General features: G+C 35.3%; 1 protein-coding gene across 1 annotated transcript in view; it reads right to left on the bottom strand.

The window, feature by feature from the left end:
- Positions 1-15,314, bottom strand: part of LOC124632464 (leucine-rich repeat-containing G-protein coupled receptor 4-like) — a 66,738-nt gene extending 51,424 nt beyond the window's left edge. The window contains exon 1 of the mRNA XM_047167317.1: positions 15,050-15,314. The gene's annotated coding sequence lies outside the window, so the exon portion shown is untranslated. The remainder of the gene's footprint in view (positions 1-15,049) is intronic.
- Positions 15,315-16,259: the final 945 nt, after the last annotated feature.

The following is a 16,259-nucleotide window of genomic DNA, read 5'->3' as shown; positions in this document are numbered from 1 at the left end:
ACGGAACCCTTATAGGATCACTTTGTTGTCCGTCTGTCTGTCTGTCTGTCTGTCTGTCTGTCTGTCTGTCTGTCTGTCTGTCAAGACCCTTTATCTCAAGAACGCGTGGACGTATCAAGCTGAAATTCACATGAAGTACTCAGGTCTATTGTCCCTTTAAGCTGTGAAAATATCAAACTTCTAAGCCAAGCCAATCAAAAGATACAGCCGATTATGTCGATATTTTCAACAAATTTTCGACACTCGCAAAGGAATCAAAACCTACAGGATACTTCCCGTAAACTCAGAGTCTTGAAATTTGGCATGAAGTATTGTCATATAATGCAAATATAGGAAAAATTACGAAAATCTCATTTTTTCAGTTATATAATGTTAAAAAAAATATTTTAATAAAATGAAACTTACTACCTTATTTCTCACGAACGAATAAAGGTATCAAATTGAAATTTATACCAAATACCTAGGTCTATTGTCCCTTTAGGCAGTGAAAAAATCAAACATCTAAGTTAACGCGATCAAAAGATACAGCAGTTATACCGACACCTTGGACGAATTTCCGTCACACGCTAGGGAATCAAAACCTACAAGGTACTTCCCGTGAACTCAGAATCTTGAAATTCGGCAAGAAGCAACGTTATATAGTACAGATAAAGGAAAAATTGCGAAAATGATAAATTTGAAGTTACATAAAATATTAAAATATTATCAAATCAAATCAAATATTTTCCTCATTTTAATGGGGAATTTAAACGACCAAGTTTGACGGATTTGAGAAATCATTTCTTTTTAGTAAAAGAGTATACTCGTCGTTTATTTCCATTGTCATTCGGTCAGGATCTGATGATGGAAATCCTGAGAAATCGAGGGCAACTATCAGAAATTGTAGGCATGCATAGGATTAAAACTTGATTCTCAGATGTATGTCTGGTGATACTATCAAACAGTGAAGGTTTAGAGCTTTCTTGATGATGGAGACGTGAGAAAGTCGAGAGAACTCCTCAACGGTATGATTTAGTAACGTCGTGTTTGGGCTTATATTATTCGTATTGACGAGAACTTTTCACAAAAGTTAAAAATAAAAACTTTTTACAAAAAAAAAAAACAACTTCTAAAATCAACAAGAAAACTGTTTATATGCATCGGTCTAGATCTCGGTGCTAAAATAAATATAATGCATCCTCTAGACACCGACTTCTAGACCGATGCACCTAACATCTTTTTAATTTCTTTCTTGCTTTTGTTTTCTTGTTGCTTTTTTATATGTTTGAAGTTGGATTTGTTTGTAAAATGCTACAAAATAAAATAAAGCCGACTTTATAAAACAAAGAAAGGGACAGAATTACACTTTTGTCAAGGCTCTAGAAACGTAAAGCCAGCAGCCCCGAATCCTACTCTCTAGCAGTCGTTGTTACAATTCGACAGTTACAAGTCGTCAGGCAGTTTCGAAAAAAACCTGAAACTGGGGCTCGTTAGGTGATTAATCCCTCAAAAATAAAAGATCCCATTAGTAGTGAATTCTCATCACCTAAAATAAAATAAGCTCCAACACAAGGTTACGTTATAAATTGTAAAGGAGTTCCCATAACTATATCTGATCTTTGCTATCGATCCCACAATGGCAGTCAAACCTATCTATGTGGAAAGTTGCGGCTGGCGCGAGACTCGCTTTTTATCTATACAGGATTTGTACGGAACCCTCGGTGCGCGAGTCCGACTCGCACTTGGCCGGTTTATTTTCTATTCTGCTCACCTTGCTGGCACGAAATGAGCCAAAAAGTACGTAGGTCGCTTTAGCAACATATATTTTAATCAGTTCAACATCGCACGTAAGCTCAAATTCATAAGTTATTAACAACTGTGCACGCGCTCAAGTTTGATTTCAACTATTTCCTTCACAAAGCAAACGTACTCGGCTTTAAATTATTGATTGTCTTGCGGGAACGTTTATAATTAAATAATTATATGGTACGTACGGCCGTAAGTTCTGACGCCGTAGTTACGATTTAATTAAGATGTATTGTTCATCGAGCCGAGGCGTGACTTTGCTTTTAAAAACTCCACGCCGAGTTTCACATCACTCCATTAAACATGCGTAGGTAAAGGTACGGCCTTCCGTTACTTAGATACATTATCTACTTTTGTATTAAGTTTTGTAAGCCTCGGCGAGAATAAAGCGCTTCATTATTGTTTATGTTTAGGATACATTTTTAGAAGCAATTCATCTAACTTAATTTTTTGCTCGACGTCGTTATCGAATGTCTAATTAGGCTGGGAACACAAAAAAACTTGTTCTTGTTTAACAAACACACATGTCATGATCGATGTGTTTCTAAATCGCTTTATTAAAATACACTTCAAAGCTCTTGAAACAATTCTGCGACCATATAGTTATCGGCACGGATATTGAGCCATGACCTTCACCTGCGCAGAAGCGATTTATTGGTTTATTGCCTTATGTGTACAGTGCGCAAAGCGATCCCCACTCTTCCACCGAGAGCTCAATATCCGTGCCGGTAACTATAGCAACTACGCACTCTTTACTTGTACCTAACTTACTCTTAACTCACAAATCATAAATGATAAAACAAAAGCTTACCTTATAAAACATTTATTAGTTTCTATAGCCCGCTGTTTATTTTCCGAAGCTTCTGACTGAACCTGAGATAATTAACCTATAAGAGCTGGATTTTATGCAAAACTAGGTAACGTCTGACTTAATAGGATTTCTTTATAGTTGCTTTATTCAAGAAGCATCATAACATTTTAACTTTCCTATTAACTTGAACTAAGTTATCGCGAGTTAAGCGCTTGAGAGCGCAATAATAAATCTCTTAGATTAAAAATAATAAGTGTACCGCTATTCTCCGAATGAGAAGCACACAGTACAGACACGCTTCCTTATTGATTCGATGTTGTGATATTGCGACCCGTTGGGTTGCCTATTAATTCTACACAACAATGACTAAGCCCCAAGCAGCGCCATGTTTTCCATCTCGCACTCTATATTGTTGTTTATAATTGATTTTTTATTTGTCGAACTGATTGTACGATTAGCTACGAGCACAACACGAAAGAATGTTAAAAAGAGACGGCGAAATCCAATCTAAACTCCGAAGTAAACACCGCGAAAGACGGCCGAGACGAACCGTAGACAGAAGAAAAACAAAACTCTGAGAACGCGATCAATGCTACCGAGGGCGAAGGCAAGTGAAAAATCAAAACTCCTACAAAAAAAGGATGAGAATATCCCATAAATTACACCTGCCTCGATGAAATATAAAGCGGAGATATTGTTTTAAAAGTAAGTCCCGGGCGGGTGATTACGGCCGGCAGCTAACCCAGACTTGAAATTCCGATAGTTTTTGCGCCAGTAAAAACTGATATTCCGTTCGGCCGCGTTCCGTCCATCGTATATTGAGTTAATATCGGTCGTGATTGTGCGGCCGTCCCTTTTATCTGTGCGAGTGTGAGTGAGATGAAGCTTTGTTTCAACGGGGTTGGTTCGAATCGCATTTTATGGTAAGTTGGCGGGCCGGGCAGGTGTACGCGGTGCACCTGCGGCGCGGTCGAGCGAGATGCGATCGCAAGGACGTCGACCCGCCGGAGCTACTCGGACGAGTATCTCAACATAGATAACGCTGGCCACATAATTCTGAACAGAAAGCAACATAAATTAACTAATGATACGTGGTGAAGAAACCAGAGCGGAATAAGTACGTTTCCAGCGCTAGATCTGCGGTCGAGATAATGGTACTCGCGGCGGCGTTGCGTACTGATGCAAAATCGTATCTGTCAGCTAATATCTACTGATACCATGTTGATTCCCGGCGAGGCCGAGGAAGGCAATTGCGAGATTAATTCACGTGCCAATACAGAAAATACAACCGAGGTGGATTGAAACTGGACGCTGCATTTGCGGTCAGTTTTGTGTAATTATTGAGCAGAAAGTTTGAAAATGTTCGGAGCAGGAATGAGAAAGCACCTGCTCAGAAGGTTCGGATAAAAAACAAAATGACGTCGTTTCACAAGGTGGACTCGTGAGAAACTGACAATAAAAGATAAAATGAGCTGAAGTTAAGATGGACAGGTTTTTTATGGGTTTCTCGAAATCGACGTTAATTTTATTTCTCAGTAAAACTTTGCTAATAATTAAAAGCGCAAAGGAAATATTTGTAACAAAATAAACGCTAACAAAATATAGCCACTGTTAAAATAATAGCTTAATAAACCTACAAAATAACTGTTAAGCGTTTTCACAACTAAGTTAATAATAACATTAGCAGTAGGTTATAATTAACGAGAACCGAAATATTTTCGTTGAAAATGAACATAGAATTATAATATGAATATTTAAAAGCTTTACTCGCGCCTCTAGCTTTTTGAACAATAGGTATTCCTAATTATAATGTTTCCTTTTGATATTTAATATTTTTACCATGTATTTTATTTACACGGATCATTAAACAACAATTTATTATCTCCTCTTATTGTCAACGGTATTTCAGCAATTGTATTTATTTTAACAGTCAAAATTAAAATAATTATAAAAACTTTTTTCAGTTGTAAATTTTGTAATTGATATCAGAACTTACCAACAGGTGCTTCATCGAAAAGAAAAGTATGCTTACCTGAAATAAACAAACAAATATTTAATATTTTGATATGAAAATATACAAAGGAAGGCTACCATGTTTTGTTACATAAGAGGAAGTAATTACTAGCAGATACAAGGATGGGATACAAGAAAATATAATAATAACTAGTCTTGTAGAAATGTCTTTTGATCAAGACATAAAGTTATTTTTTTAAATCGTTTATTTCTGTTTACGTATAATCAAACTTCATACAAAGCATTGTTCTTATAATCTATAGCAAACCAGTTTGAGCGCATCTGTCGATCCACATATCTATAGGTACTGGAAATAACCCCGATGGATTTCGCTACATTGTATAACAACTAAGAACATTTCCTAGGAATTCCGTTAGTGTTTCATAATGGAGAGTTCAGGTATTATACGCTACGAAATATTTGTGTGATAATAATGACGTTGTTTCTTCTTTAGTTTTTTAAATGAATGAATTCTATTGGATTTATATTTAGTCTAATTGGACTCTCTTTATGCTGTCTCCATTTTTAACGCTGTACGATGATTTTTATTGTCTTATTTTTTTATAGGGCGTAATCCTTCAAAGTTATCGTTTGATACATCCAAATAAGAGTTTGACACTTGGTACTAAAATAATATTACCACGTACTAGAATACAAAGTAGTAAGTAACCCTTTGAGTTTTACGAGTAGGAGCTACTTCTATTTGCTTTTGATTAACATTGATCTTTATGGTAACAAATAAAGTAGACAAAAACTGCCTCAAACGAGTTGATAAGTCGATTATTTTATAACGATTTAAACAACACAAACCAAGAACTAGAATTCTATAAAATAAAAATATGCCGCATAGAAGCAGCTTATCATCCGCAAGATATAAAAGTCAGCTGAAGGGAAACGGGTTATAGTTTTGTCCTCAGACTATGGGCAAGCGAAATGCAAGCGAAGTGCAATGTATACCTATAAACCCTACTGGTTATGACCGGACGTGGCTCTTGACTACAACCATGTAAAAATAGTAGAAGAATATTACATTTTAGAGGTTGTACCTTCAGTAAAGGGCCGTAACATAAGGTCCAAAATATTGTTCCGAGACCCATTTTTTTTTTCTGTTCTTAATCTGGCATTTTTTTACTATTTTTATGAGCCTTTAATCCTGCGTCAATGATTGGTTTTGTGGACCTAAAAATCTAAGTTAAAACTTTGCACCTTAATCATCAAAAACACATACGATCCGCAAAAAATCTAATCACGAAACGTAAAAATCGAACCGTGTATTTTAAAATTGATACGCAGATACAGAGGTACCTATAGCAAACGGATACGTCAGTCAGGAGACAGGGAGGTCAGTTTGAGCAAGCAGAGGGGATTTTTTGTAACAGATTCCTGCATCGGGCAAAAATGGGTCAGATAGCTAATCCCTCTCCGTTACAGTTCGCAACTGGGCTTCTGTTGCTCTCGGCGAAGCGTTGATTAATTTTCAAATGATTATAATCGATGCGATAACGGTATTAATCATGTTATCAGGCTTTTATGAAATGAGTACTTTTAAAGTAGGAGACAAAGGCAATGTTATTGTGATTCTAAGACTTCTAAGGTTAGCAGTAGATATGGTTATGTTGACGGGGGTAATTAAATACGTATGTGTATACCTAGGTGTCAACTTATAATTCCCTGCTTTTAGTTTATTGTTATTTGTTTTCTTTCTATTATTTAATAAGGTTGAGAAATCATTAAAGTTTTAAAAGAATTGCTGAATGCGCATGACATTCATATTTCAAATTAGATAAGTTTCACGCATTGCACATAAATAAGCATATTTGTCATATTAGATATCGTATCAAGATCCAAATATCTTTGTGTTGCTATTTGCTGAACGTGTAGGTGGTGATATCTGTATAGATTCGCCTGTTTTGCATATCACAAAATACTCTATAATATTTCCATGTTGTGTTCTTATTCTAATATGGAGTATCTTGCATATCTAATGCGTGTCTCTAAAGTTACTGTATAGTGTCGGCAATTTGGGTTACGAAGCGCGCGGTTAATGTACTGGCAACCTGTGACTAATACAAATATTAAGCTTTGTACTGTGTTTATTTATGTAGATAAGAATATAAGAATACTTTTGTAATTTACGTTCTAGTTAGGCATATACTTAAGGAATAGAATCTAAACTACTTTGTTTCCTTTTTTTTGTTTACACAAATGTCCTGTGAACGGCCCAAGGAATCTCATTTTACAGAAACTTATAAAGGAGATATTAGGAAGTATAATTTTTCAGCCTGATAAATATCAGGTCATTACTGCAAGTAATTCAATGAAGAACATCTAATACCAATATTACTAATACTCCGACCTAAGGTAACCGACTTCTATACTAACCTACAAGACTAAACCTAAAGCAATAAAACCCTTAACGCATACCCACCCTAGTTTCCTTCTAAAAATAGCACTATTACGTATTCAAACCTTCGTGGAAACTTTGCATAATCTTTTCCTTCCAGTTATTTGTCACCGAGTTAATCTGGGAAAGAATTTAAAAGAAAGTGTCGACTGCTTATCGTGGGTAGGCGAAGGGAATTGATTACTTAATGGCGTTGTTGGTCAACTACCTCTATTATCACTGCTGGCAGTTGCAGCTGCATAGAGGTTCATTTGTTATTCCTGGGCTGCGTATGTATTTGAGTGTTTAGCCTTGTGGTTCTTTTAAGTGTTTCGTACAGTTTTGTAGTCTCCAAATTGTATGTCCAATTGTTAGTGCGAAGTTTCTGAGTGTCTGTTTCATTGATGATTTCTGGCAGTTCCATTTTTTTATAGGCCGTTGATTACGGGAGTATAGGATGAAAAAAACACCAAATGACAGTCCGGTTTAAGAAGTTACTTGTCGAATAAAAATTATAGATTTCTTGGAATTTCACACAAGAAAACATATTGATATTTTCACTTAATCCTAACGAGCCAAGTCATCGATAAATCCGGCCATGTAACTAGTTAGTATATCCGGTATATCCGGCTATCGGAAGAGGCGAATTCTAGCCGGATATTGAATATTGATCGTACACCCTTAACCCTGATGTATCGCGGTACCGGCCCTCGCGGACGATAAAAGGATATTCAGCGATTATTCAATTGTGCCCGATAAAAAAATACAATAATAGGAAAACGAGTGCCTCATAATAAAGCCATTGGTTGCTTGTTATGACTTCTTTGATCATTTTTTTTTTGTATATGGCAGCTTTGTAGTGACGTATTTTGTTAATCTCTTTTGGTTGGAGTTATTAGACCATGTCTTTGTTTTATGGGGTTTTGCCTATACAATTGGAACAACTCATCAAACACTTACTTCAGTATAGTGAAAAATGTAGTAGTGTTTTTCTACCTAGCAACATAAAATATTATCAATATTACACGGACATTATTTGGCATCTAAAAAAGGGTTCATAGCCAAATGCAGGTAGCCATATATTTATAGCCTTGCCCCTACGGATTCTGGCCAACCTAACGGAGGCTATAATTACACGTATGTATGAGAATATATTAACGTATGTAGCTCCCTCCAATCTATAATTACGAAGACTCATAAAACAGAAGCAATGATTAACGTTCCTTTTTCGAAAGTAGTAAACTCTTTTGTAAATGAAAAAAATAAACAAATGAAAAAAGTTTTTTTTTTATGTCAATTATAAACAAAGCTCAAACGAATTGCAAATTTTGAATTTCGAAATAAAACTGGCACGTTTTCTCCATCAATGCAAAGGTACACCCACATTTCTACAAGCTATTGACTACCCCATCACTTCTGATTCCCTCCCACGTCAATCAGATGACAGGAGCCGATAGTCGACACTTCGGGTCAATTTTACGAGCAAACTCAACAAAATGATATCCAATGACCATCAACTATGCAAAATGAACGTTCACGTAGTACGATGTTATCGTTAATATTTTTACGACGAAACTTGAGTGTAATAGCTCATCCTGTGTTTAATTTATGACTATTTTAACGAGTGGAAAAATTTATTTGACCCATATAATATTATGATGTAAAACTCGAAATTATAAGTTACGCCTTTATGGGTATATGCATACTTTTACACGCCAATATTTGTTATTCAGTCTTCAGTAAAGATATTGCTTCCCACAGAGAACTAATATTCAAAGCGAACTGCAAAAATCCTCCCACTAAAATATAGGTAAAGGGGATTTGCTCTTCTCCGAAATCAGTAAAGCACCAAATCCTGTATATAAATCTCTAAACGCGCCACAAACGTGTTGCACATAGTTTTGGCCTGAAAAGTGGAATAAACTATTAAAATCCAGCAAGCCGTAAGTACAGGCCACAGTGCGCCTAGGCCTGTGTGCAAATAACTTATTCATATCGTTCATGTATGCCCCGTATGAACGTGAGTTGTGTGCAAATTATATAATATACGACAACTTTCCGTACTTTCGTGTTACCCTACCCCTGAATTTCGTTGTTTTTTCATGCAATAAATACTTTATTTGAGGGTTAGGGGCGTAAAAGTAAGATGTCGTGCTTTATGTTACGTCTTTGTAGGGTTAACTTGATAGCAATTTCAGTTTAATTGACAGATGTGAGGCAACGAACACTGGTTTCTTGAATGAACAACCTTTTTTCAAGACTTTTTTCCGAAACATTGCCCAATACCATATCCCGTTTGATTTAAGGGTGGTTATTTTGAGGAACGCTTGCGCTCCTTCCCTTCAATAACACAGAATTTATGAACATACCCCAAAATGTAAGAGCTCATAAAAGATCCGTTTGACAGATTGGGTATAACTTGAAACATCTTAAACACTTCCGAAAACTCTAACACCCAGCCAAAAAGTTTCCACAACCATAAATTATTAATATTCAAACACTCAAAACGGCGACAATTCAGTAAGAACATTATTACAGCAAAACACGTGCTTTAAATGTAAAATATCAAGTGTTACAGACCTCGACACAGAACTCGAAAAGTAAAATGTTTATGAATGTACGAAGAAACTTTGTTCGTTGGACGAACTTTTAACGCTTTCCGTAGAGCTGGGATTACACGAGAACTGCGTTACCATCCACTCGCTCACCGTCCGATAATGGAATAAAATTGTGAACTTTCATGCCGCATTAATTCTCTACGATACAAGGATAATCGCGTGAGTCAATACCCTTTGACCTCAACTAGTAATAGAGAGATTTGAGGCTTTGTAAACTCGCTCATATTATTATTTACGTAATTTCTCGAGTGGTCTAGAGTAGCACGATTTATCGGCTTGTCGATTATTGGAATAACTTTTAAAGTGTGCTTCGATTCGCGAAAATTGTTTTGCTGAAAAAACTGAGATTGGTCATCCGCAAAAACGAAATCGAAGTAAAAAGTGTGCGGTTCATCGAAGGCCACAATTAGGCAGTCACAAAATTTTATTACCTAACTCTCGAGTTCAAAAATTCTTCCACAGATTTGATTTAAAGCCTCTAATAATATACAAATACTTGATAGATGATAATTTCTACATCAGATTCCGATACTCCCGTGCCACCGTTAAGCACACTTCTGTTTAAAACCACGCTATTAGTCGGTACACCGTGTAATTTTCTCCACGAAAATTACGTAGGTATATAGAAATAATCCGTAGGCGGAAGATTGCCCCGGGCGACGTCTCATATATTAGAGTATTTCCTACAGTTATAACGATCAGAAACAAAAATAAAGGCTCTAGTACTAGCTCTAGTACTAGTTTCCAATTAATCGTAATAATTGGTAGTGAGCGTTGCTATGTATTGGGATATGTGGGGCTATTTATTTTAACCACACCTGGTGTTCATTGCCGGCGGGCCGTGCTCAGGCGCTGTTGTTCAGAACAGCTATTCTTCTGGTAAATAATGAACGGATATTGTTCGTCGTTCGGTTTAAACTTTAATACGGAGCGTGTGCTCGCGCTATATTTTTTTAAGATCCTTTTGGAAATTGTTTGCCGCGATATCAAAGTAATTCTGCTGTGATCGATTTTTGTTTCAATTTGCACTTTACGTTTACCTTGTGAAAACATAAAATCTGGCAGGATTTTATACGGAACGGGTTCGTAACTATTTGAAATGAATTTAACTGTGAAGTTTGCCTTTAAATTCTAAACTGTCAGATAAACAAGCAGATTGAAGCAAACCAAATCGAACACGATTGATGGCCATTGATCCACTCTCAAAATACTTTGTGCATTCAAATAAAACTACACGTCGGCTCCAGGGCGGTCCGGATCAATTTTCTGTTTACAACCCAATGCCATCAAAGAAAACCGACTGGTATACTAATTGACCGTAATAGTACACTTATAAACTAACTTAGTTCGATTTACAACCAACATGCTGGACGTTCAACTTTTTATATGTAGTATTAGAGTTAATTAGGGCGACGAAGGCTCCCTTTGTAAGTATTTAAATTAGAAACGTTATTTTATTTTTATATTGGTGGTCAGCAGTGGAATTTATAGCGTCCGTTGTTAAAGTTCTTTTCTAGTGTTGTAAATAGTGACTATAAAAAAGTGCCACTAGTTACCGATAATGACGGATGCATACTTTATACTTAAAACCTCGGCGGTACGTAGATAATGTAGGCACATTATTATGACCTACTTTAAATTGCAGTTATTAGACTCCCATCTAGGTTACGTGAACATTCACATGGTACTTTGGAAGAAGAATGTAAGGTTTTTAAATATTCTTGTTATTTTATTGTTGTAATGACTTGGGAACGAACAATGACAGGGTACAGAAGGAAGTCCTTTACGTGTCGTTTGCAATTTGATGGGGTTTTAAATAGTAAAGGGAAATGAAATGTTCTTAAATGTCCGTGGATGATGTCTTTTGCAAATAAGCATTTTTCTTTGAAAGAAAACATTACTGTAATAGTCTTGATTTAGGAAATATAGGCTCTTGTTTGTTAATAGGTCCTATAAGGTGTTTGAGAAATGTTTCACTGAATTTAAAATTACATAAAGATGAACTTAACCTAATCAGGTGATTAAACACTAGAAGTGAACGCTTTAACGTTAAATAATATTGATTGTTCATCTATTTCTAAGCAAACGTGTCTTATTTGAAGTTGGTACAACACGAACCGCAAAATCAACAAAGAGCGCTGTAAAATTCAATGAGAATCAATCGCAGCTGCATTCTTACATACAAACCTGTTAATCAAACATTAGTTTACCGCTTCACATAATAGGCGATTTAACCCTTCATTTTTTATTACTAACTAGCTGATCCCGCGAACTTCGTATCATTCAAACCATCCCTGGACCTCTATAAACATTTTAAAACCAAAATCAGCGCTTTCGGCCCAGCCTTTCTCGAGTTTTAATCAGACTAACGAACAACAATTCATTTTCATTTATATAGATGCGATATTTTGTAATTTATACGTATGTTTGTTACTCTTTCTTGCTAAAATCACTGGATGGTTTTTGATGAAACTTAGATAGCTTTTATATCATAACATACATTATATGGGTATGAGGGAAGTAGTTCTCCGAGCTGTGAGTGAAACCGCGGGAGGAAGCTAAGTACTAACATCATCCTCCGAGCCTTTTTCCCAATCAGGAAGCTAAGTACTAAATAATCATTAAATATTTTCACTAAGTTCATATTTGATTGCGTCGTTTGAGTCAACTTTAACGAGTTTCCCAATTACCGATTAGTAATGAATGCTTGTTTGTTGATAGTGTTTATTGAAATATTATCCTCAAACGCATTACTAGGGTACATTGGCACTCACGTTAATATAATAGGTATCTTAATGTATAATGCGTGCATACCTACTCTGACTGTTTGAAAAAGGTCGTTAGGTTGTGTGCTATGTAACATTATATTGAGTTTAAGCTGAAAGCAGACCATTTTTCAGGATACTTCCAATTATGATAATATTTCAGTAATTTTAATACCTTCTGCTGATATACATATAGGTAGCTTCAATTCGAGGAATCAGTTTTTTTATTATCTTTATCGCTCATGTAAAATAATTACTTACTTCGCTCAGTAATGATAAATTCACTTAATTATTTATGATCGAGGCTTAAATAAGTTCTTCATTAATATTAAAGTTTCTCTGTAAATTCACACTTGGATGCCAATATTACTTCGATCTACATAAATTATTCAGATAAAATTACACCTACATCCTACTTATATTATAAATGTGAAAGTTTGTGAGAATGTATGGATGTATGTTTGTTATTCAATCACGCAAAAACGGCTGGACCGATTTGATTGAAATTTGATATGTAGATAGGTCATACCCTAGATTAACACATAAGCTACTTTTTATCTACACACTACGCGGGCGAAGCCGCTGGCGGAAGCTAGTAAGAATATATTTTTATTTCATTCGATTGGTGTGAATAAAAATATATTGACATAACTGTGTGAAAAAAAATCTTATTTACGTATATTCCATCATAACGGAAGTGAATAAATATTTATGAATACATAAATAAAAAATTCGTGATTCACATACATATATTGAGTTACCAAAAATATTTTCTAAAATGGGGACGTTTGGTATAATCCAAAATTAATTTAGGGGTTTTCCCGGTTCAACAGTTCATCCAAAAGTAGTCTTGCTTATTTATTGCATATAAGCTTTTATCGTACCTATATTTTTTGGGTTGCGGCAAATATGAAAGCTACTTGAAGAAATAACAAAATCGTCAAGTAAAATGCTACGCGCTTCCAAGGATTTTTTGCCCAAGAAATGCTGTTGAAATCGTACACTCAATAATATACTCATTACCACTTCGTAGAGTAAATTAGTTTATGAAATCTTACATAAAATAATTTTATAGCACACTATAGTGATGAGAATAATCCCTTTTGAAGGAATAGATAAAACTTCTTGAAGCGTAAAAAAAATATCACGTAAAAAAACATCACTTCAATAAATACATGGTCAAAAATCAACATCGAATAAATAAAAAAAAAGAACATTACAAAATGTAGACGTAAAAAATACGTCTACTTTTCCCAACCCACGTTACATAAAACCTTATTACGTAAAAACTTCAGCGTGATCGAACATCAGTGAAATACCTTCTAAAAACGTAAACACCAGTACAACCCCTAATCTTGCAGTTATCTAAGCTGCTAGTCAAAGCTGTGTATGTCGAATATTCACGGTAGCGTCTGCAAAGTGGAAATTCCTCAGCCACCTGAACCTCGCTCACTGACCAAAGAGCTGTTTTACCATGTTAAAGATTCACTATTAAACAAATACAACCCTTTGAGCACATATTACACTGGTTGAGGTAAACTCAACGAACTGGCAACACCAAAATAAAACGTTCCAAGTATGAAACCTTCAATTATTTGAGTGCAATAACATAACTGTAACTTTAGATTAAGCTAATAAAAAATGTGTTATTACTAATAAAAACTTTTCTATAGCATCTGATTTAAAAATGATGAAACCTAATTCTGAAGTTGGACTTAGTTGAAACTCGATGAAACTTTTTCTTCAAAGATAACTGAATAAAACTTTTTAGTCGAACTTAATTTTATAGAATAAAGCAATAACAGAAACTAGATAGCATGTAATAAATCAAAGCTACCGGAATAACACGGTGTCATGATAAAACAAAATATATAGCGTACAAAGATACCTCTTATCATTGACAATAAGTCATTAATAATATGATGGCTGGACTACTTATTGAGACGTAAAATGTACATCTGCATCCAGTGTTATCGTTCTAGATACCAAACAAACCGTTATTAAAACGATAAAATATCCAATTTATACGAAAACCTATAAATGTAAATTGTTATTTTTATTAAAATAAGTTATTTTGTCACATGAATGTCATCGTGAAAACTATCATAGCGGCGATTATTAACCCATTCAGTGCCGCTTTCATATTTCAGTCTTATATTTCCGTGTTTACAAACATGTCATATTTATGTGACACGCATATAGTTTTCATCAGAAGTAAATTATTTTTTATTGTTTATTTTATTCATTTAGTGGGAACGGTGTTAAGGCTATTTAAAATAAATGAATAAGGTTTTATTCAGTAAAAGTTTCAACTTGGAGCGTTATTATTCTAATTGGATTGCAATGTCTGGTGCGCGTTTTTCCTACAGTCAAAATATAATAACAACATTTCATATGGTTATTGTAAAGTTACCCGACACTTGAACAATAAAAGAAAGACATCCAAAAACACATTTCATTCATTCATCAGACACATTTCACGCCCTATTATAAAATAATAATAAAATGATAAAAAAGCCGTTAATAACAAAACAGAACAATCTCCCCATTCAAAACATAGAGGTGAGTGTCGATGACCCAGTAATAACGTCCTATCACTTAATTATACCCTACACTTAACCAGAAAGGGTTTGTCTCTACAATTAAAAAAATGAATAGCAATTATTTCCCATACCTTATATCGAAGAAATGAAGTTAATTTTCAATAAAAGTCCATTCACGTTAAAGAGGCGAGCGGTTATTAAATAATCATACAGTCACTGAAAACCGGCAAAATATTCTAATAGTCCACAGGGTAGCACAGGGCACGATCAAATCCAGTTCGGGCACACAACACACCAGTAATGCTCTATTAATTAATTTCAATTTATGTTAATTACGGAATCGGGTACGATGCGATAGCGAGAGGGAAGACGGGGACGCGCGCGCTCGGATCGCGCGCCAAGCGTGGACTGCCGGCTGGCGGCTACAAGCATTTCTAAATATACACCCCCCTTGCGTTTCCCGCGCACCCTATGGGCGCAACGCGTGTACCATGCAATTTTCTATAAATTTTCGCATAAGCTCCGAAGCCGCGCTGTCAAAAGCTGTTTTTACTGAAGCGCGCCCCCAAATGTTGTCCCGTTTTAATTGAATTAAGTGTAATGCTGGCTTTTGAAAAGTAAATTGCAAATAACACACGTTCAACTAAACCTGTGGGATGCTGCAGCATTAACGAAATCGGTTATGATTTTTTGACGTTTCAGTCTGGAAATTCAGTGTAGGTGCCTGATATGTTTTTATATATTCGACACTTTTTATTACTTAAAAAAAATCACGGGATAAAAGTTGTAGTACCAAGAATAACTTCAGTATTCAAACAACATAACGAAAATTGATGTTATACCTTCTGCCAAAATCAAGCTCTTTGATAATAATAGTGTAACTAACATTGCTAATTGATTGCATGCAAATTGCTACGTTATTCTACGTAATGTCATGTCTCGTAGCGCTACGTTTTCTCGTAGTCGCCGCGTAGCATTTTTTCGCGAGTAAACAAAAGTCTTTAGACATAAGTTGTTAACTGTAAGCCCTTGAAATGTAATGTAAATCATCAAAGATCAGCTGCTTTTTGTTTTAGATTGAAGGAGTTCTCAGTAAATAAAACAACATTTCAAAGTTTTAATTGAACAACATACCTACTCCGCTGAAGCTCAGAGATAAAGTTTCACGTTGTTTTAACATAATATCTAAATGGTAATAGGTTAATAATAATTACTTTTGTACTAAATGTATTACACTACTCAAGGTTTGTTACCGAGAATGTCTACACGCGTGTCTTTTAAGAGATTTGGTTTTAACAGAGAGCATACTTAGCACGAAAATATTTAAACCTTAGCTACTGC

Source organism: Helicoverpa zea, chromosome 1, assembly GCF_022581195.2.
Source record: "Helicoverpa zea isolate HzStark_Cry1AcR chromosome 1, ilHelZeax1.1, whole genome shotgun sequence".
NCBI classification, from domain to species: Eukaryota; Metazoa; Arthropoda; class Insecta; order Lepidoptera; family Noctuidae; genus Helicoverpa; species Helicoverpa zea.
This window is presented reverse-complemented; position numbering and strand designations above follow the sequence as displayed.